The sequence below is a fragment of the Crinia signifera genome, chromosome 5, assembly GCF_055691185.1.
Source record: "Crinia signifera chromosome 5, ASM5569118v1, whole genome shotgun sequence".
Classification (NCBI taxonomy): domain Eukaryota; kingdom Metazoa; phylum Chordata; class Amphibia; order Anura; family Myobatrachidae; genus Crinia; species Crinia signifera.
Window position 1 is genome coordinate 50,858,477 of NC_139221.1, and position 22,158 is coordinate 50,880,634.

At 44.6% G+C, this 22,158-nt stretch overlaps 1 long non-coding RNA gene across 2 annotated transcripts in view; it reads left to right on the forward strand.

The window, feature by feature from the left end:
• The first annotated feature begins 746 nt into the window (after positions 1-746).
• LOC146079443 (uncharacterized) overlaps positions 747-22,158 on the forward strand; it is a 44,044-nt gene continuing 22,632 nt past the window's right edge. Inside the window, exon 1 of one of the 2 annotated variants that reach the window (XR_014474532.1) lies at positions 747-958. This is a non-coding gene — a long non-coding RNA (uncharacterized LOC146079443). The remainder of the gene's footprint in view (positions 959-22,158) is intronic. The other variant, XR_014474533.1, reaches the window with a different exon arrangement.

Here is a 22,158-nt window from a genome sequence, read left to right on the forward strand (position 1 = left end):
ACCCCCATATACTACCATACACCCCTATAAACCACTATAAACCCCCATATTACCCCTATATACCCTCATATTCCGAGCCATACACCCCCAGATCTATACACCGGCCACATTGTCACCTCTCCCCCATACCTGGTGGTGTATCTGGCTGTGGGACCGTGGTCAGTTATACACATTATTCTCCACTTGCTGATAGACCAGTAATGCTGTACATACACCGATGTGCACCATTGGCTGCTGGGGATCCCGCCCTGTCCAACAGATTTGTATTGGAACATTGGAAAGGATTGTATCCCCATTGGACAAATACAGGGCCTAATTCAGACCCAATTGCAGGACAAATTTGTTCTCAAAATGGGCAAAACCATGCTGCACTGCATGTGGGGCAGATGTAATATGTGCAGAGAGAGTTAGATTTGTGCCTCTCTCCCCAGCTCAGTACAAAGGGGGTGATTCAGGTTGGTTTGCAAAAGCAAACTCCTTTCATGGACAAACCCATGTACACTGCAGGTGGGGCTGATGAAACATGCCCAGAAAGTTAGATTTGGGTGAGATATTTTGTTTCTGTGCAGAGTAAATACTGGCTGCTTTATTTTTACTCTGCAATTTAGATTTCAGTTTGAACACACCCCACCTCAATGTAATTCTCTCTGCACATGTTACATCTGCCCCACCTGCAGTGCATTTGGTTTTTCCCATTAGAGAGAGATTCTGCTTTTGTGAGCCAACCTGAATTAGGCCCATAGTACTGAGCAGCGTGTGCTGATCTGGGGAGAGAGGCTGTTGCAGTGGCAGTTGGTTTCCACTCTCCGTGCAGCGGAGGAGGGGGGAGCAGGACTCAGGCCCCTCCAACAGACCCAGACATAGGCAGAAATGACAGCAAAAAGTAATGACTGATCTGAGTGTGACACTGTATGTTACTGAGGAACACTGTAACAGTGGCCGGGGAGATGTGACCATGGTAATGACTGATCTGAGTGTGACACTGTATGTTACTGAGGAACACTGTAACAGTGGCCGGGGAGATGTGACCATGGTTATCTATTATACAGGGCACAGACCTCTGGGGTGACATGTTATACCTACAGTAATGTCATACTTGCCTACCCTCCCGGAATGGCCGGGAGGGTCCCGCAAATTGGGTCCCCCTCCCGGGCCCCCGGGAAGGTGGGCAAGTCTCCCGCATTGTAGCAACAGCCCCTGCGCCCCCCTTCCCTGCGGTAAAAATGTCCGAATTTTGCTGGTCCGCGGAGAGGGGGTGGGGCTAAAATGACAGGAATCGCGGCATTTTGCGTCATTTTAACCCCTTCCCCCATCCACGGACCCGATAATTAATGTGGCTACCGGTCGTGGGGGGTGGGGCTTGGTGACGCCAGCCTCGCCCCACCCCCAAAACGAAGCCTTGTCCAGCCCTGCTTGAACTCCTCTCTCCGGGCTTCTCCCAGGTATGAGTACTGTACAGTAGGGGGATGTTACACCTTGTTACACATGATCTCTTAACATGTTGTATGTAGCAGGATTGTGTTCAGCATTAGCAGCGTCTTATGGCGTCGCGGTCATCAGTACCAATAACTATAACACTGTGCGGCTGAGTCGGAGCTTTTATGTCACATTGTGCGGCTGTAAAAGGCGTTAATAAAATCACCACAATTGCTGGCTATATAAATTAGCAACACTTGCTGGATGTGTGTCTGTGTAGGAGTGCGCCAGCAGCGCGTGCGCCAGGGTTGTGTCACACACATCACACGCACACATGACTACTGTAATGCTCTTCTCACCGGCCTCGTTCAATCCCAACTAGCTCCTCTCCAATCTGTCCTCAATGCTGCAGCCAGGCTTATCTTCCTCTCCCGCCGCTCTAATTCTGCTACTCCCCTTCAACAAAATCTGCACTGGCTTCCATTCCCCTACAGAATCCTCTTCAAACACCTCACACTCACATACAGGGCCATCTCTAATTCCATTGCTCCATATATCTCTAACCTCATCTCCATTCATACACCCTCCCGCCCTCTACGGTCGGCTGACGACTGTCGTCTCTCCTCCACCCTGATCACTGCTTCCCATGCTAGAGTACAGGACTTTGCCCTTCAGTGGAACGCACTCCCTCGCTCCATTAGACTCTCCCCGACCTTGCAAAGCTTCAAACGGGCACTGAAAACTCACCTATTCATCAAAGCGTACCCTTCCACTGCATAAACCAGCTGGTTCTCCGACCCCTTGCCTGTTTACATCCTGCTATCTAACCACCACCCCCTCGCTTGCACCTCTTGTAATCTTTCTGTCTCCCCTTCCTACTAGATTGTAAACTCCTCCGAGCAGGGCCCTCTTCCCTCCTGTTGTCAAAGCCCACTTCTCTTCACATTTCACTCACAGCTCTCCTTTACTCCAATACTCAGTGACCATCTTCGTCTGCATACTCATCTCCATCATTGGCCTCAAGCCTCTAGTTGTATGTTGATTGGGTCCTCACTACTTACATTTAAGCTGTAATGTGTATTGAACTGTGGTGCTCTTTATTTGTACTGTATTTTTGTTATTTATTCAATGTTATGCCAAGTTTTGTCTCCCTGTATTGTTCCTTTGTACGGCGCTGCGAAACACTTGTGGCGCCTTATAAATAAAATTATAATAATAATAATAATACACACGGACTGTTATTGTACAAGGTTTTATTGTAATTTGGTTATCGATAGATAGATAGATAAATATCCTATCTATAATAATGTACAATATTTACAAATTTCCATATATACAAATATATACAAATATATACGAATATATACAAATATATACAAATATATACAAAAATACACAAAGGTATACACTGTCCATCTCACCGCCGATCTGCAGCAGTGCGGATATATATATACAGTCTGATTAGCCAGGATAGCATAAGCATCAACATTATGTTGTTATAGGGGTCAAATCCCTCCAGTTCTGTGTGCCCGGTGCCAGGCGCCACTGTGCCGCTCCCTGGGCCAACACTTTCTCCTCCGGTGTCATTGTGTTCCACATCGGACACCTCCAGCTTCTCCTCCTTCTCAGATATGGGGGTCAGTCTAGGTGTAAACCTATGGCGCTTGAGCCATCTTCTCCTTCTGTGGCTAAACGCCGGTCGTGAGGAAATGATCTTCCATAAGATATATCCCTGATCTTCAATTGTGAAATCGACGTCTCTATCGCAGACATCGGCATTCTGGGATCTTGCAGGTGCAGCGCACTGCACATCATCATCGTCATCACAGCACTTGCTAAGACAACAGCCCATCTTCACGGAGAACTTCTTCCTTCATCCAGTTCTTGTGAAGATATGAGCCTTAAGCCAAACAGCTCAGACTATGTGATCAGTAGTGCATTGTGACATCATCGCTCTGTGACATCATCGCTCTGTGACGTCATCGCTCTGTGACATCATCACTCTGTGAAGCCCCAGAGCTATTCACATGTTCACAGATGGCTAAAATCCTTTTGATGGTTTCGGAGGATAGCGATCTGTGGTAGTTTTGCAAATTATCTTGCAGATTTGCACGGGGTGGGTTCTGTCTGGGTGATGGCTTTCTACTTAGATTAGCAATCCGTGCTGAATTAGGCCCTATGTCCCACAAATTATGCCCCGCACAGTATTGCCCCGCACATTGTGTCACATACAGTAACATAACTCCCAACATGACTCATTGCAGGGGGGACAAAACTGCTCTGTTCCTGGACTTCCTTGCCAGTGGCAGTTGCAGCCCCACAGCTGCAACTGCCACTGACAAGGAAGTCCAGGAACAGAGAAAATGTGTCCCTGCTGCAATGAGTCATGTTGGGAGGTACAGTATGTTACTGTATGTGACATAATGTGGCGATATGGCACCGGTAGCTTATCCCGACATTCAAATAAGGGAGCCACACCAACTTTCACATCAAATATCACAGCCTGGGACTCACTGAAAGCAGACGTGGCTTCCTTATTTGAATATTGGACTGTGCTGCCGCCCCACCTCTGCCACTGGCAAGGAAGTCCAGGAACAGGGAATTTCGGCCCTGCTGGAATGGGCCATGTTGGGAGGTATGCCGTGATACCCTGCACAATACGCCCGGCACATTAAACCCTGCACAATTATGCCCTGCACATTGGGGGTTACTCAGACTTGATCGCTGTTGTGCGAATTTGCACAGCGACTGATTATCCAGTGACTGTGAATGCATACGAGTCACAGTACGCATGCCTGTCGCCAAACCGCAACAAAAATCTGATATTTTTCATCGCAAGTGGTCCCTATTTGATTGACAGGAAGCCGGTGTGGTGGGGTGAAAAAGGAGAAAAAGCACCAGCCAATCAATTCCCAAATGTCATTTTCAAACACAGTTCATTGGCTGGTGCTTTATCTCCTTTCGGAGTTCTGCCAAAATATCTGACTAAAATATTTTGTGTAACAATAGGCGGTGGGGGGAACCCTGCCTATTTTGTCAGTCCCAGGCCCCACAATTTCGGATGGCTGCCCTGTATGCCATCAATGTCGTCTGCCAAGGCCGATGTCCTGTGTTAAAGTACAGGGCATGTAAAAGCCAAAAAGCCAAAGTTGAGTAAAAAAAGGACCCAAAAAAATAAATTAAGATCATTGGAGGAGAAACGTAAACTTGCCAATGTGCCATGTACGACACGGAGTGGCAAGGAACGGTGAAGGCCCTGGCCTGTATTCATGATTGGTGGTTCGACTTCACATGACGATGCAAGCCCTCCTACTCCCCCTTTAGAGATTTTAAGAGATTTCACCTGTCAAAGCCCAGCAAACATCTCTGCCTACTAAAGAAGACATGTGATCACAAACCTCCAACTAGAGTCCAAAGGTGTTGGTGGTTGTGATGCCTGACCTTCCCATCGCTGTACGGGAAGAATCCCACTCTATATCTAATCTGCACTGTATCTGCATTGTACCAATCCTGCTCTATATACCGCACTGTATTCTACTCCGCCCGGTGGCCCTTATTCACATCAGATTGCAGTACAAATTTGCACTCAAAATGGGCAAAACCATGTGCACCGCAGGTGGGGCAGATGTAACATGTATAGAGAGAGTTAGATTTGTGTGAGTTATTTTGTTTCTGTGCAGGGTAAATACTGGCTGCATTATTTTGACACTGCAATATAGATCAGTTTCAACACACCCAACCCAAATTTAGCTCTGCACATGTTACATCTGCCCCATCTGCAGTGCAGCATGGTTTTGCCCATTTTGAGAACAAATTTGTGCTGCAATCAGATCTGAATAAGGGCCTGTATACCGCTCTATGGGCCTGATTCAGACCTGATCGCTGCTATACGAATTCACAACGCAGCCGATTATTGATAGACGACTCATGCGCATGGGTTGCAGCACGCATGTGCGTGGCCGTACTGCGATGAAGGCCTGCTACTTTTTATAATCACTGACCGCTCACAAGATGATTGACAGGATGCCGGCGTTTGGAGGGTGGTAACCAACCGTTTTATGGGAGTGCCAGATAACTGCAGGCGTGTCCGGGGAAAGCACAGGCGTGAGGGAGGGTGTGTGACATCAGCTCCAGCCCCGATCAGGCTGATTTCATCACAGCCAGTGGCAGGGGCGGATCCAGGATAAAATGACAGGGGGGGCACCATGATAAAAGAGGGTTTGGGTTGGGGGAGGGCGGTGTCAGTGGTGCCAGTGTACATTGTGGGATTAAAAATAGGCCCTGGTATTTAAAGTACGCAGGCCCACCATGGCGACAAAAGTGAAGGATGTAGTTGTGCGCGCGCCGAAGGCGCGCTCCGGAAAAGGGGTATGGCCACTCAACAGTGGTGTGTCCTTGAGTGTAGTCTACAACACCATAAACAACTTCTACACATTATGCAACAATATACCAGACCCCATTATACTTCCCCCTTACACATGATGCCAAATGGAATGAGCCAAAATTCACATAATTACACACGGATTGAGCCAAAATTCACCGAATGCCACACGGATTGAGCCAGAATTCACATAATGGCACACAGATTAAGCCAAAATTCACAATACGCTTCATAAACAGGGACATTGTCCACCAAAGGCGTGCATTAAACATTTACACCATAATGTCCATTACACATTAAGTTACACGCCATTATGTCCATTATGTATTATGCCAAACACCATAATGCCTATTAAAAATTATGCTACATAAGTGATGCTTATCTACATGCTCATTGCCAAGGGTTCCATGCTCATTGCCAGAGGTTCCATGCTCGTTGCGATGTGGGATTACATGTTCAATGCCAAGGGGGAATACATGCTCCCGGTAAATGGGGGACAGCCGCCGCCAGGCAGAAGTGATAGCCACTGACAGTGGCAGAGCCTGGCTGTATTCAGAGCACTGCAGAATACCCCTTTCTCACCAGAAAATGCATTCCCAGGTTGGCCCCTTTTACACCAGCCTAGTCCCTGCATTTTCTGGGGTGAGGGGCATAGGCATGCGCAGCCCATTTTCTTAGGGGGTGCACCATTGGAGGGGCATGTTCACCACGCCTTCTGGGCGTGTCCATCAAAGCCTACTGGGCGTGTCCATCACTGCCTACTGGGCATCAATGCAAACTAAATAGGTGACTTTTTTATGTATATGGGCTTCAGGATTAATTATTCCCATCACACACACCAGAAACAGGGACAGTGCGCATCGAAAATTTACACAGTAATGGCCATTACACATAATGCCACACACCCTAATGCCCATTACACATAATGCCACTCACCCTAATGCCCATACACATAATGCCACTCACCATAATGCCCATTACACATAATGCCACACAACATAATGCCTATCACACATAATGCAATACACAGTAATGCCCATTCCACATAATGCCACCCAGCATAATGCCCATTTCACATAATACCACACACCATAATGCCCATCACACATAATGCCACACACAGTAATTGACATTGCACATTATACCAGGGCTTGACAAATTTTTGTAAAATAGGGATAATAGGGATTACATAGTATACCACATGCCATTATGCCCAACACACGTTATGCCACACACCGTAATGCCCAATACACATTATACCAAACACTTTAATTCCCATTACACATTATGCCACAAACTGTAAGGCCCATTACATATTACGCCTCACACTGTGATGCCCATTACATGTTGCACCTCACACTGTGATGCCCATTACACATTACACCTCACACTATGATGCCCCTTACACATTGACTCAGACCACTATGCCCATTACTCCTCACACCGTGATGCCCATTACACATTACGCCTCACACCGTGATGCCCATTGTACATTATGCCAGAATGCCCAGTACACATTATGACATATGCCATAATGCCCATTACATATTATACCACACATTGTAATGGCTATTACATATGATGTCACATAAGTGTCGCTGGGGGACCCACACGCTGTACACCCTTCACCCATTTAATTCTACTCACCTCATCATCGGTCCGGCAGAGCAGCGGTAAAGACCACTGGGAAAATGGCTGCATGGTGACCCATATTCACACTACACAGCATGTAGTGACCCATAATCACATTACACAGCATGCAGTCATTTTCCCAGTGGTCTTTACCGCTGCTCTGCCGGACCGATGATGAGGTGAGTAGAATTAAATGGGTGAAGGGTGTACAGCGTGTGGGTCCCCCAGCGACACTTATGTGACATCATATGTAATAGCCATTACAATGTGTGGTATAATATGTAATGGGCATTCTGGCATGTGTCATAATGTGTACTGGGCATTCTGGCATTCTGGCAAAATCACTGCTATAGTCTATATGTGTGGTGTGTGAAGTCTGTAAACATTCAAATTGCTTTATTAACTCAACAGAACTCGAAACCTAGGCCTGTATACGTTATGTGACGCACAAAAATGTACATTTCCTTCCAAAGTTGCACAGCCAATATCTTTTTCTGCACAAAGCCTTCGTAAAATTAGAGGGAACATTGGAAGTGACCCATAATCACATTACACAGTGCGTAGTGACCCATAGTTACATTACACAGCACAGTGACAAATATTCGCACGTAGTGACCTATAGTCACTTTACACAGTACGCAGTGACCCATATTCACATTACACAGCACGCAGTGACCCACAGTCACATTACACAGCACTTAGTGACCGATATTCACATTATACAGCGCGCAGTGACCCATATTCACATGACACAGCACATAGTGACCCATATTCTCATTACACAGCACGCAGTGACCCACAGTCACATTACACAGCACGTAGTAACAGATATTCACATTATACAGTGCGCAGTGACCCATATTCACATTATACAGAGTGCAGTGACCAATATTCGCACGTAGTGACCCATATTCACATTTACACAGCACAGTGACGAAAATTCGCACGTAGTGACCTATAGTCACATTACACAGCACAGTGATGAATATTCGCACGTAGTGACCCATATTCACATTACACAGCACAGTGACGAATATTCGCACGTAGTGACCTATAGTCACATTACACAGCACAGTGATGAATATTCGCATGTAGTGACCTATATTCACATTTCACAGCACAATGACGAATATTCGCACGTAGTGACCTATAGTCACATTACACAGCACAGTGATGAATATTCGCACGTAGTGACCTATAGTCACATTACACAGCACAGTGATGAATATTCGCACGTAGTGACCCATAGTCACCTTACACAGCACAGTGATGAATATTCGCACGTAGTGACCCATAGTCACATTACACAGCACAGTGACGAATATTTGCACGTAGTGACCTATAGTCACAATACACAGTGCATAGTGACTAATGTATGTATTATATGTATACACTAGATGTACCCTGGGTGATATAGACACAGGGAACATATATTCACTGAGCTGCGCAGTGCCTTGGCAGCCATCAGCCGCACCACTGGACCCCCGGGTGGTTAACAATATAGGCAGAGACAGCACAGTTATCACACAGGGAACAAATACCCGCCGAGCTGTACAGTGCCTAGGCAGCCATCAGCGGCACCACTGGTCACCGCATCAGCCAGGCAGGTAACAATACAGCAGGGACAGTACAGTTTTCCCAGTTATTCGTGGGCGGTGTTCCGCTTGCTAGGCAGCAAAAGATTGATGCTTAGTGAGTGATCCTGAATCAGGCCCCCTGTTCCCCTCACTACATTCTCACACACAGCCCACTCCCTCACAATAAATGGCACACTCCCCAATCTCTGCATACATTACCTTCAGGTTTCAGCCAGGAGCCATCCTGTGAGCCTGACACAGAACAGTAGGCTACAGGGCTACTGCAGCTGCACTAGTTCACCCGGGCACAGGAAAAGGAAGGGGCGTGGCCTAACCACGGACCCCCCGTGGCCACGCCCGTTTTTGAAACCTCGAGTCCTGCTGACTGCTGAAGGAGCCCAGGCCAGCCCAGCGCAGGTACTGCTAGGTGGCCTGCAGCTGCACTACTTCACTACTACTGCAGCTGCACTAGTTCACCCGGGCACAGGAAAAGGCAGGGGCGTGGCCCAATCACGGTTAAAGGGGGGGGGGGAGAGGTCCTGCTGACTGCTGAAGGAGCCCAGTCCAGCGCAGGTACTGCTAGGCGGCCGGGGGAGGGGGCACTGCCACTGCCGGTCATTAGGAAGTGCTGATATTGTGCGGAGGTGCCTGTGCACCCCCGGCACCCCCTGTGCGCACGCCTATGGTGAGGGGGAGAGAAAACCACCTCTCCCCCCCCTCCCCTTTAACCAGTTATCTCATTTAACCGGCTATATCTTCGGAAGCAGCTGACCCATTTACATGAGACAAGTATCATATTGAAGAACTTTTAAGTGGGCTTTGAATGATTTTGGTCCAGTAAAACTGAAACGTTTGGTTCCAGAGTAATCTGCCCTCAAAGAACATGAACAGCCATGAAATTACATTTCAAAAATAAAAAAATTGGTTTACGCGCAATATCTCTGGAACCAATTGACCGATATGGACCAGCCTGGTAACATTTTGAAGGCTCAGCGATTGGAATTGCATGAGATCAACCACAAGCTTCTGTGATGCCAGGGCCGGAACTGGCAGCCGTCGGAACCGGGTGGGGGTCCGAATTGAAGGGTCCCATATTATCCTATGGGGAAAAAACGTTACAGCTTTGCCAGGCGATATCTCGAGTTCCCGGGGGGCTACAGACACGGGGCTGGGCTCGTTGGAAAGCCCTGGACCTCAGCTACAAAATGAAATGAAAGGGGGCACGTGCCCGGGTGCCCCCCCCCCCTGAATCCGCCACTGCCAACGACTGACCTGCCCACTTTTCGTGTCTATACAAGCTGGAATACTGAGTGGTGCATCCGTAGATTCTACCATCAGTTGCACCATTAAGTATGCAAATACTTCTGAGACAGGCCGTGCAATTGCCAATTACACATCGTACACCGCAAAGGCACAGGGACACCTTCTGCTACTACATGGCCCACATCCACTGTGCTGCATAACCTGCTGCTGCCTTCTTGGTCGGTTCCAATTGAGCTGTGATTAGAGGGATCACTGACCCATGTATTCGTGGAACAGGTTTTTATTCTACATGTGAACTGAGAGGGGACTGTGAGTTATGTGGTTTTCCAAGGGTCTGTGTGGGGAGAGCAGTGTTTGCTATGATGGGTGCTGTACCAGGAGAGGTGAGTGGTGCTGTAATGAAAGAGGGGCTTTACTGAAAAGAGTGCTATGAGGGTGTCACGCCTGAGGCTTGTACTTGGCCTGGGGCTGGAAAGTATTGGAAGCTTGGCTTATAGATAAACTTTACCCACCCAGGTGGGTGGACCTCAGGGAAGGAGGTGTAGTGCAGATCCCAAACGTGTGGCTGAGAAGATGTATTCCAGAAGAGGTAAGTATAATCCAACTATATTTTATTGAAGAAAAATGCAAAGTCTATGAATTAGTGGAAACTGAATAATAACTGAGAGGTAGATTTATTAAGCTCGGTGAAGTGATAAAGTGTCTGCTCTTTATCACTGGCCAATCAGCTCCTACCTGTAGTTTTTCAAACCAAGCCTGTAACTTCACTGTTAGAAGCTGATTAGCCGGTGATAAAGTAACAGCCACATTATCACTTTACCGAGCTTAATAAATCTGCCCCTCAGACCGGAAAGGAACCAGTGTAGTTCTTGGACTTGGCTGTAACCAAAGGGTAATGAATACCGGACTAGAACCGGTAGAGTTCTTGGATTTGGCTCTCACTGAAGGGTAATGGAGACTGGATTGGAACGGGTATGAGCTGGAGTTTACTGGAACCAATCGTATGGAACTGAAGGGATACAGGAAACTAAAAATACTGGAATGCGGTACTAAGAGAATCTGGTGTGGTATATGTGGTGTGGTCTGCTCTCTGAAAGGTTACTAGTAGAAGCGGGTGGATCTTGGGAATGAGCAGTAGCAAATGATGAGCAATGAAGGTTCGAAGCAGAAGATGATTGACCAATGGTAATTGGAGATGACTAGGACACTTGATATAGACCAATGGGAACAGCTAGGAAGCTTTCTGGAGACTCAGGTGTTCAGCTGAAACCATAGAGCAGGGGTTCCCAAACTGTGCGCCTAGTCTACTTGGGGTGCCTCGGAGCACTTGCTCCGAGGCACCTCGGTTTGGTGGTCCAGAACCGATTCAAATTATTTATGGTCAATGTAATAGGTAAAAGCACTGCTTGTGGCTTCCAGTTTTAAAATATGGTATTCACAGAAGTGAATCCTGTCCCTCACCACATATCTGGAACTAAGGATGACATATAAGCACAACTTATTTAATTTAATATTGTTTTCTGAAATTCTCGGTAGCAAACTTTGCACCTAGGGGTGCCTTGACAAATATTCAGATAATCTAGTGTGCCGTGATGCAAAAAAGTTTGGGAACCACTGCCATAGAGTATCAATGGTGAATCGATGCTGAGTCGATGGTAAGCTGGAGCCAACAGGGAGTAGCTGAGAAGCTAGTATGAGTCACAGGAGATCGGCTGGAACTGATGGAACCTCAATGGTGAGATGATGTTGGATTGCTATAAACCTGAGAACCCACAGGGAGTAGCTTGGAAGCTAGGCAGTGTCTAAGTAAATCAGATGGAACCAATGGAGCTGTGATGATTAGTTGATGGTGAGACTATGTAGGATTGGTAGAAACTTCAGAACCCACAGCGAGTAGCTTGGGAGAGTCTCTGGAGATTGGATGGAATCGTACCTCATGGTGACCGATAGCATCCAATGACTCCCAGTGAATGAGCTAGAATGCTTGGAAACAAAGTGCAGGAGTCGGTACTCACTGATGGTGGTCGATGATGGATGGAAGCAGGAGTACTTGGAATCAGCTGGAACTGAAGAGGTTAATACCAGTGAACACTGGTGGGAGCAAGACTGTGCAGCAGGATGGTAATTAGCTCAGCGACTGTGAATAGAAAGATTTCCACAGGAACACATGCAGCTAGGGTGCAGACTTCATTGAACTGGCAAGTTAGTAGTGTTTTCCCGGCATACTTATAGTGTCTCTGGACAGCTATTAGGCTGTAGTGGATTGATATCATGATTGGAGTTGCAGTGTTGGCTGCAGAGTGTCATGTGAGAGAGACCAAGTGGTCATGCCCATTTCTGGAGTTATGGGGGAAATCCTGGCTTGGAACTGACAGGCCTGTGGCCTGTAATGGTGGCGGGGGCACCAGATCCCGTGGAGTGTAGAGAGTGTAGGCTGCTGCAGACAGAGAGTGGTGTGTGACACTGCGGCAGCATGGAGGTGCCTGGATATCTGTGGAGATCGCAGGCCACACACTGGACCACACACACACACTGTGTAAATACAGTGCAGGACTATTGTAAATACTCTGTAGGGTAAGTCTGGAGGACCAAATGGGGGGGGAACCAAATGACCGCCTTGCCCCTGGCGCCGGAGGCCCCCTCCGCTGACAACATACATACCTGTGTGCAGCCAGCGGGGGTCCGTGGACAGGCAGCGGGGTTCCGGGGACTAGTGCAGCCGGTGTAGCCACTGTAGCGGCAGCTTTCACTCCGTCCGTCTCCTACTAGCGCTATTTGTCTGGCGGCAGGAAGCGCTGATGACTTTGAAAAGACTTGCCAATCAGCGTCCGGCAAGTCTTTTCAAAATCTGCTTCCCGCTCACCGCCCAACACATACACATGTGCCGGGCGGTGGGCGGGAAGCAGATTTTTAAAAGACTTGCCGGACGCTGATTGGCAAGTCTTTTCAAAGTCATCAGCGCTTCCCACCGCCAGGCAAATAGCGCTAGTAGGAGACGGACGGAGTGAAAGTAACCTGCCACTACAGCGGCTACACCAGTCCCCAGAACCCCGCTGCCTGTCACCGGACCTCTGCTGGCTGTCCCCTGACCTCACAGCGCCCCCTCCAGCGCCCGGTGCACGTGACCCCCAGCCCCCCCCCCCTAGTTTCGGCCCTGCTGATGTGCATAGACGCATTTAATGGTGAAATAGATGCATTTGCATAGATGCATTTAATGGTGAAAATATGAAACCACTACATGTACAGTACATGAGCTATTTGACAAATCAAATTATATTTTGCATTTTTGTAGGTTAGAAATGTAAAATGTTTATGTGTTTAAAAATGAATTTAAACATTATTACATAGAATTAACCCTTACAAAACAGACATTCTAATGTCCGACTGCGAGTGAATATTTCCCTACCAGTAAATTCACTCCCATTACAGAGGGAAGTTGGTTCCTCTGTTTTTCATAAAGATAATGGTTAACCTGCCAAAGTAAAGTAATATAGAGTATAAACATGCATGGTACTCCAAACATTCAGTAATGATTTGTTATACATATATTATATGCTTAGATTTTAGTTATGATTATTGCAACTTTCTCTGACCTGCACCATTTCTCCCCTTTTCATCTTCTTTCTTTTTTTCTTGTTTTGTTTCTACGCTTCCTATTGGTTGGTGCTTAATTGCATATGGTAACATCAAAATTGCTCAGTGCACCTGTCTTCAATTGCTTGAACCCTATTTAAACCCTATGTATTCAATTGTGTAATTGCTTGGTGAAGATCAAAAGTATGCCCAGAATGTTGAAGCATTCTATGCCTATTTTTATTTTGCGATACTGTTATTTTCAGTTAAATTCATTTTTATTTTTTTATCCTGTTATGCAACATGTTGTTGTATGCACTAGTAAAACCATGTTTACATTTTCTATTTGCATATCCATGACTGTAGTTTAATGAATTATATTTATCACTGATTAATAAATAAATTATTTATATTATTTATTTGCTCTCCATTTATCATTGCATCCTGCAGTTTACATCCAGTAAAAATGTAAGCCCCTAAAGATGTTTTAGTGGGTACTTGTTTCCTAGCACGGCGCCCAGATTTTCTACGTAAGGCACCGTAGGGAAATTGCATTTGCAAATTAATTTTTTCATGTAATTTTTTATTTTATTTTACACCACAATATCGCATCGCATGTCCCGCAAAATTGCATGCGACCGCATGCGATTTTATAGGGTGTGCGATTCAATGACATTAGGTATACAACAATATGATTGTATGTCCCAAAAATAGATTTAACACCCCCCCACACACACACACACACTATCCACACCAAGCGTGGCGAGCGGCGGTGGAACACGTCCTCCGACTTTTTCATTACCCCACTATCCACGTCGGCGTGGAGTTGATTTTATATAGTGTGGCGAGCGCAGTGAGGGGATGCAGATTACTTTACATGTATTCCACATCCCCTCGCGGGGCACACTGCGCTCGCCACAGCGTGGATAGTGGGGGTTAAACCGATTTTTTTGGGGGACATATCATGGCATACCTCATGTCATGGCATCACACACCCTATAAAATGAAATGCGATCGCATGCGATTAAAAATGCAATTAAAAATCGCATGCGATTTTGCGGCAGATGCGATGGCCTGGGGCTGAGAGCGCAGTGAATAAATTACATAGGAAAATCGCATCAATCGCATCACCCTAAAATGGCCCATGCGATGCGATTTCACTACACAGAATAGCCCACTAAGAAAATTACTTAGTGGGCGCCGTGTTAGGAAACAAGTACCTTTTTAGTGTTATGATAATTTATTCAGCAAATCTGGTATAAATATTAACTCTCCCTAGTGGTGAGTAATGTCACAGATATATCACTCTTGATCAGCGGCGGCAGCAGCCCCTGTGCGAGTGGAGGAGGAAACCTCTTAGCACATATAATTAAACATACATGTTGCATACTGTACCTCCCAACATTCCCCCTGCTGCAGGTGGGACCCCTGTACAGCGAAGCCATTCCGGTGCTGAAAAGGAGGCATAACATTGTCAAAAGGGGGTGTGGTGTCTCAGGGATGACACTCAGCACTGGCCCCGCCTCCAGCTGTAATCATTATGGGGTGGTCATGGTCATACCTCTGAGAGTTGCTGGCCATGCTCCCTGTTCTTCTATCTCCACAAGCACAGCATCCATTTACAGCGAGTGACAGGGCTCCCAAATGCCCACCCAATGCAGGACAGTGCTGCCTTCCAGTGGGACAGCGGGACAGTCACAAAAAATGTCTATCGTGTGAAAATTGGGACAGTTGGGAGGTATGATTATTATTATTTATATAATACAGATTAGTCACATTAATGAGTCACATTAATCAGAGCGGCTCCCAGTGCAACAACCGACATTCGCCATTCAGCCTTATCTGTATATATGCGTAAACAGGGGGTGTGAAACCGGTGTAAAAGTATTAATCAATTTTAATAAAAATAAATGCAATGAACATTAAAAAGCAATCTGGTAGATTTGCTGAATAATAATATCAAAAAGTACCGGTACCAAGAAACAATTGTATTTGAGCATGGATAGTCACCCAAAGTTCGGTTGGAATGTTGTCCTGTGTCCGTTCCTACGATGCTTCCTTTATGTATGTCCCAAGTGTTCGAGGCCGATTTCAGTACCAAGGACTTGATGGGAGAGACTGTGTTCTCCTGCCCTGGGAATGCCTGTTTGTGTGGGGTTCTACCTGGTAAGCTGGCAAATTTGAGTCCCAATAAAACATGGCTGCTGGGATAATTCAGGAAGCTGGTCCGGTCACAAATGATGAGGACAAGTTTAAGGTCCAGGTGATAGGTGTACGTGCTGTATTCCACTGGGTGTAGGGCCATCTTAAAACATGGGCTTACTGGGCATCTGCCCTAGGGTCCCACAATTCTTGGTGCCTTTGAGCAGGGGTTTGCTGGTGTTTCTGGAGTTTCCAGTGAGGCTAGTAGAGATTGCTGTCCAGCTGCTTTGAATGTGAATGACACTAAATCTACCGCCTGCGGCCAAACTTAATGGCTGTAAGCTGCTAATTGCTGGATGGCTGATAGCAGGTGGAGAGACACCGCAGGAAGTTATAATTTTTTTTACTTTAATAGGGGCCCCGGTGCATTGCTTTTTCTAGGGCCCACAATGCTGTTAAGACAGCCCTGATGTACAGTACTAAACGCCAGAGGTGGTCCACTGGTAATGAGCATCTCCCATTTTCCCCTTTCCTTTTAGTTAGACGAACAAGCAAGTTGAGTTGAAGAGAATGCTAGTTGTGAGAACTCTCTCTCTCTGGGACAGATGTACTAAGCTTGATAAACCACTAGCCAATCAGCTCCTACCTGCTATGTCACAGGCTGTGTTTGAAAAATGAGAGGTATGTGCTGATTAGCTGGTGGTTTATCACTCTCCATTTTATCACTTTAGTACATCTCGTCCTCTCTCTCATACCAGTTTCCACCTGGTGTGCAAGCACTCACGACTGTCATTGATACTCAGGATCAGAGCCCAAAAGTGTCAATGGCCATCTTCACTCTACCCGAAGGAGGTAAACCTGTTAAAGCAAGATGTTTTCTTGATATCAAGCAGGGACCTTCCTGATGCCTTGTCTTATTATTTTCTCATTTCCTGTCTGTCGTCCCTACCAAGTGAAACTGAAGAATCATCCTCGCAATAGGAACCTGGTGATTGGACATCTGAGAAGAGCATCCAATATCTCTTTATGTGGCCTGAATACAGTTAAACACAAACTTTTAAATACAGGAACTACGACAAAATACTAGAATCCCCTATAATAACCACACAAACTTACTCAGAGGCAGGGAACAAAGATTATTTGTATAATCATGTAGTTCACAGAGTTTACACCTTTCTTTAAGTGACTGGTACATACAGTACTTCCAGTTGTCTGCAGTCTTCCATGTAAATGTTTAGAAAGGCAGTTTCTGTACAGTCTCATTAGTACTGATGACAGATGAGAATTCCTTAATCCACAGACTCCTGTCCGGACCTGCTGAAGTCTGTTCATGTTACAGGAGATATGGATTTCACATTGAAAAGCAATAAGCCTAATACAGAAAACAAAGCAATAATATTCATATTATTTATAATAAACGTTGAAAACTCCATTGTTGATTTAATGCTGACTACTTTTTACTTCTCCTGAATTTTAAAAAGGAAAAACAAAGCCATGGTATAGGGTTACACAAATGTCCATAGAAGAGCAGATCTAGGGCCAATTACTGCATGTGGTCCAGTATTTACAATCTCCAATTACATGGACAGGTACAGTAGCTGTTGCGCCCTTCTACCACAGTCATATTTCCACACTGGTCATTTCCTGGAACAACCACAGCAGATAGTACACCAAGCGCAGACCAGGAAGACAAGATAGCAGCAGAGTGCTGAAGACACAGGATACTGTGATGACAGGAGTCTGACTCAGCAGGATACAGATGACAAGTGGTAAATGCTGGTACTGAAGGTAATGATGGAAATGCCAGTAAAGCAGAAAACACTGGATTGCAGATTATTCAAGAAAATGCTTAAATGCAGCTAATGCAGGAAATGCTGGAACACATGTAATATAGGAAATGCTGAATTGCAGGTAATCCAGTAAAAGCTGGAATGCATTTAATGCCGGAAAAACTGAAACATCTGTAATGAAGGGAATGCAAGTAAAGCTGGTAATGCTGAAACACAGGTAATACTTAGCAGGATGTCAGACACAGAAGAACAGTAGCAATGAATGGAATAGAACAGGAATGACTGAAGCCTGGGGACCAGGAAATAACTCTGGAAGACTTTGCTCTGGCTGTGTGCTGTTATCCTGAAGGGAGTTAAATAGGCAGCAGTGGAACTCCATAGGCTGCCAGGATCATGTGATCGAAGTTACAGTATAGGGATTAGACTGGAGAGTAACATGGGGCATCCAACATGGCCAAGCTGGCTTGTTTGTTTATGCATTTGCTAAGGGATATTGCAGACACCAATAGATGTATGATTCACAGGAGGCAGCTCTGATAAACATGGTAAGAAAGGCTAGGAACCTCGATTCATGATGTAGTGAGCAGCATGTCCTTCAGCTGATGTTAGGGCAGACACCAGGTAGAGAAGATTATGGGGTACCTCCCAGAGATACCACGTAATGCGTCTAGCACTGATGTTCTTTTTTAAAGTGTATGCTGAAAATCAAACTGTTACAGTGTTTTAATCAAGAGATTGCAGACAATTTCAGCGTTTACAGCTCCAGTTCTACAAAATGCGGATCCATTTGACCTCTTTTATGTGGAGGATAATGTCTCAAAAATAAAACCATGAAGAGCTTTTTTTGCAATGACAGTTTTCACTAGAAAATAATTATTTAATTGGTGACGAGGAATCCTGTGTGAGAAATTGGCTAAAGAAAAGTTGAGGTTCTGTTGGATGATGTATTTACTGAGCATAGAAATTCAAGTAACTTCAGACAGTTCTGTTGGAGGACGTGCGTTATATAAAAAAAAACAACACATACGCACATGTTCTTAAAGCCCTTTTCTTTATTTAGTTTAGTTTCTTCTTGACCTGCCCTGGTTCTAAAAATGTAAAGCAGATGTCCTTTCTTGTTCTTGTTTCCATAGACATTTAATCATTGAAGATTCCTCATGGTAAATCTTTTGAGGGCTATAAATTTTAAGTCTGGACATCCGTGATTAAAGTGTGAGCACAAAATAAGTCATATCAGTCTCATTAAAGCCTTATACTACTTCTTTCCAGAGCTAATAATCTCTAATGAACTCATATCTTCATATAGTTTAACAGTAGCTGTTTGAAGACCATGCACTGCCAACTGGGCTATAGATGACTCAATATGGATGACTTGATTCCTTTAATCCATTCTAGTGGCTTTCACCAGGGAGATCACTTCTTTATGGAAATCAGTTACATCTAGTTATACATTAAATTATAATGACCTCAGGCCATGTTTAGCCCAACTTCTGTCCAAAGTTAGGAAATAATTTTTGATGAAAATGTTAGCTGTATTCCAATATTCAGCCTGAAATCACAGTTTAATGTGTCAAAAATAGGTGTAAAAATTGTCAGGTAAACATTTTTATTCATTTATTTTATTCATCATAATGACCTGTAAAGTTATCTTATTAAAGAAATATAGGGGGGAATTTACTAAGAATAGGAATACGACTTAATCATACTCGTATTCTTAATACGACAGAATATGACTGGCATTGTTCGTATTTTGACTAAAATACGATTCGTAAATCTGTAGTTACAGATTCATATTCTGCCGATGGCGTAGCCAGTTGTATTCTGCCTTATTCGTATTTAGCGGCCAAATATACGGTAGAAATCTGCATGGATCAGTCAGAGCCGTGCAGGCTTCAGTGTAAAAAAAATTAAAAAATAAATAATTGAAAAAAGCGTAGGTAAGTATCCTCTGTCTGCTGGTCCTGAAGAAAATCCATATCGAATGATTGATTGAATGGTGATTCCTAGTTGCAATTTGTCGATGGTGTATACATTCGTATTCGTAAATAGGAATATAAATTGACATATTTTTGGCAAAGTAAATGGCAAAAATACGAATATGCATAAAATAGGTGTATTTACTTATAGGAATATGCCTATTTTAGGCGTATTTTCATTATTAAATTTCCCCCAAAATCCTTTTTTTTTTTTTTCTTTTTTTTTTTTTTTTGAATTCACATAACAAATGTGAGCGACGCTGGCATTTTTAGTGGAGATTTTGAACATCTCTCACAGAGATGTTGGCACTCAAAGGGTTAAAACATTATTTGAGTGCAACAAGATGACTTGAGGAAGATTCTACATTGACCGGAGTTATCTAATAATAATCATATTATTGACTCCACTGAGAAAACCCACTTCTTCTATATGTCTGGCCCCCGTTCAAGACTGCAGCTTGAGATTTCCTCTGAAGTTACTAAAGCTTTTTCCTCTGTAAATCATTTGCTAAATCGTTACACAGTGCAATAAAATATGGAAGATAAGAATTGGAGATCTACCCTATATATTTAATTTTTTTAATCTTAAAACATCTTGTTATATTTTTTTGTATGTAGCAATAGTCCTTAAACATTGTAGGGCAGATAGAAGAACAAAAGGAATTATTTTTAAAGATTTGTATCTGAATATGGTCCAGAAGATTGATCTTGGTAAAAGTGGATCATGACTCTGATGTTATGAGAGGCTTCGGCTTATGGTGGTAGTGGGTTCCCAGTCATTGCTAGGTGACCAGAACACTGCATCATGCTGACGGTTGCTGGACTCCTGGCTCATTGCTTTTGATATTAGGCAAACAGCCCTGCGGGTGATATTTACTGCATTTACCTATGACCTGAGTTCCTGTGTTCATAAACTCTTGTTCCCAGTGCCTAAGATCTATCTAGTCTAAAAGTCTTGTCAGCCAGTCCCTGAACACTACCTTGTCAAGTATTATAAGACTTTCAGCTAAGTGACTGTGTAATACACCTTGTTTTTGCGCTCCTATCCTGCCTACCCTACCCTTCCATCCATTCCCATCCGTTCCTACTTATCCTATTGTTTTTTGTTCGTCCACCCACCTCCTTTTAGTCTGTTAACTTTTATGAGCAGGGCCCTCCTTCCTCACGTACTCACCCTACCTCTTTACCTCACCAGTGCTCCTGCCCTGTTCTTCCCTTCCTCTACTTCATCTTCAGTCTCCTCGACAATTTCGACACCTACTTCAGAACTGATACTGATTTTAGTTCTACCAGCTATACCCCTATTTATCCTGTATTTTATCAATACACCCTGTACGTTACCTTGTAATTTTGTTTTTTTGTTTGCTATGTACGGCGCTGCGGACACTTTGTGGCGCCTTATAAATAAACAAACTACTACTACTAATGGCTCCATATGCTTGGGCATATAAAAAAACTGTGGCTTTTACCTCAAATAAAATACAAAGGTTATCTTCATCACTGTGTACTAATTGCAGTGTTGTGTCCAAGTATTCTACTTGCAGAGAGTATACCACCACACCAAGCTCCAGTATCCAGATTCTTGTAGTATTTCAAGTCAAGTTCCTGTTTAACTGTTTCTGTGCCTTTCTGCATTGACCTGCAGCTACCACTCCAGACAATAATCATTTGGTCTCCAGACAATTGTGTTAGCCCCTGAAGCTAGAGGTATAAAGTCTGATGGCCAACCAAGTACCAGTGTGCAAACCAAGCACTAAGGGAACAGCGGGTGGCTGTTACAGGCACGAGACTCTTGTGGGCTAAATGGGTCTTACACAATTGAGCTGGAGTTCCATGGCATCTGACTTGGTACTCCTAACTGAACTGGGTGTGGATCATTAGGTCAACTAGTATAAGGTTGACAGTCAATAGGATGACCAATATTGGTGGACATGTGTCGACCAATATTGGTCGACACATGAAAAAAGGTTGAATCCCATACCTATATATATAACAATAGGGACCACCAATATTAAAAGAAGCCTTGATGATTAGCTTAGGAGCTTACCCATATATTTCCCAATATATGTAACCAAAATCTCTGAATTTTAATATCATGTATTATTTAAATCTGATTACTGGGATCATTCAGTGTGCAGGGGGCAACAAGGGTCAAATGTAATAGGGTGAGAGATTCAGAAAGTGAGAGATCTGGTAAGAAATCTCCAGTTTTTTTTTAAATTGGCAATCATTTACACTGCAAAATCAAACTGGTTTTTCTTTTAAAAAATTGGAGATTTCTTAGCAAATCTCTCTCTTTCTAATTCTCTCACCGTATTACATTTCACCCAAAGTGTTGTTTCAGGTGGACCCAGCATTGGTGTGGAAAACACTTTGCGCTGCTAAGTGGATGATTAGTAATTTGTGTG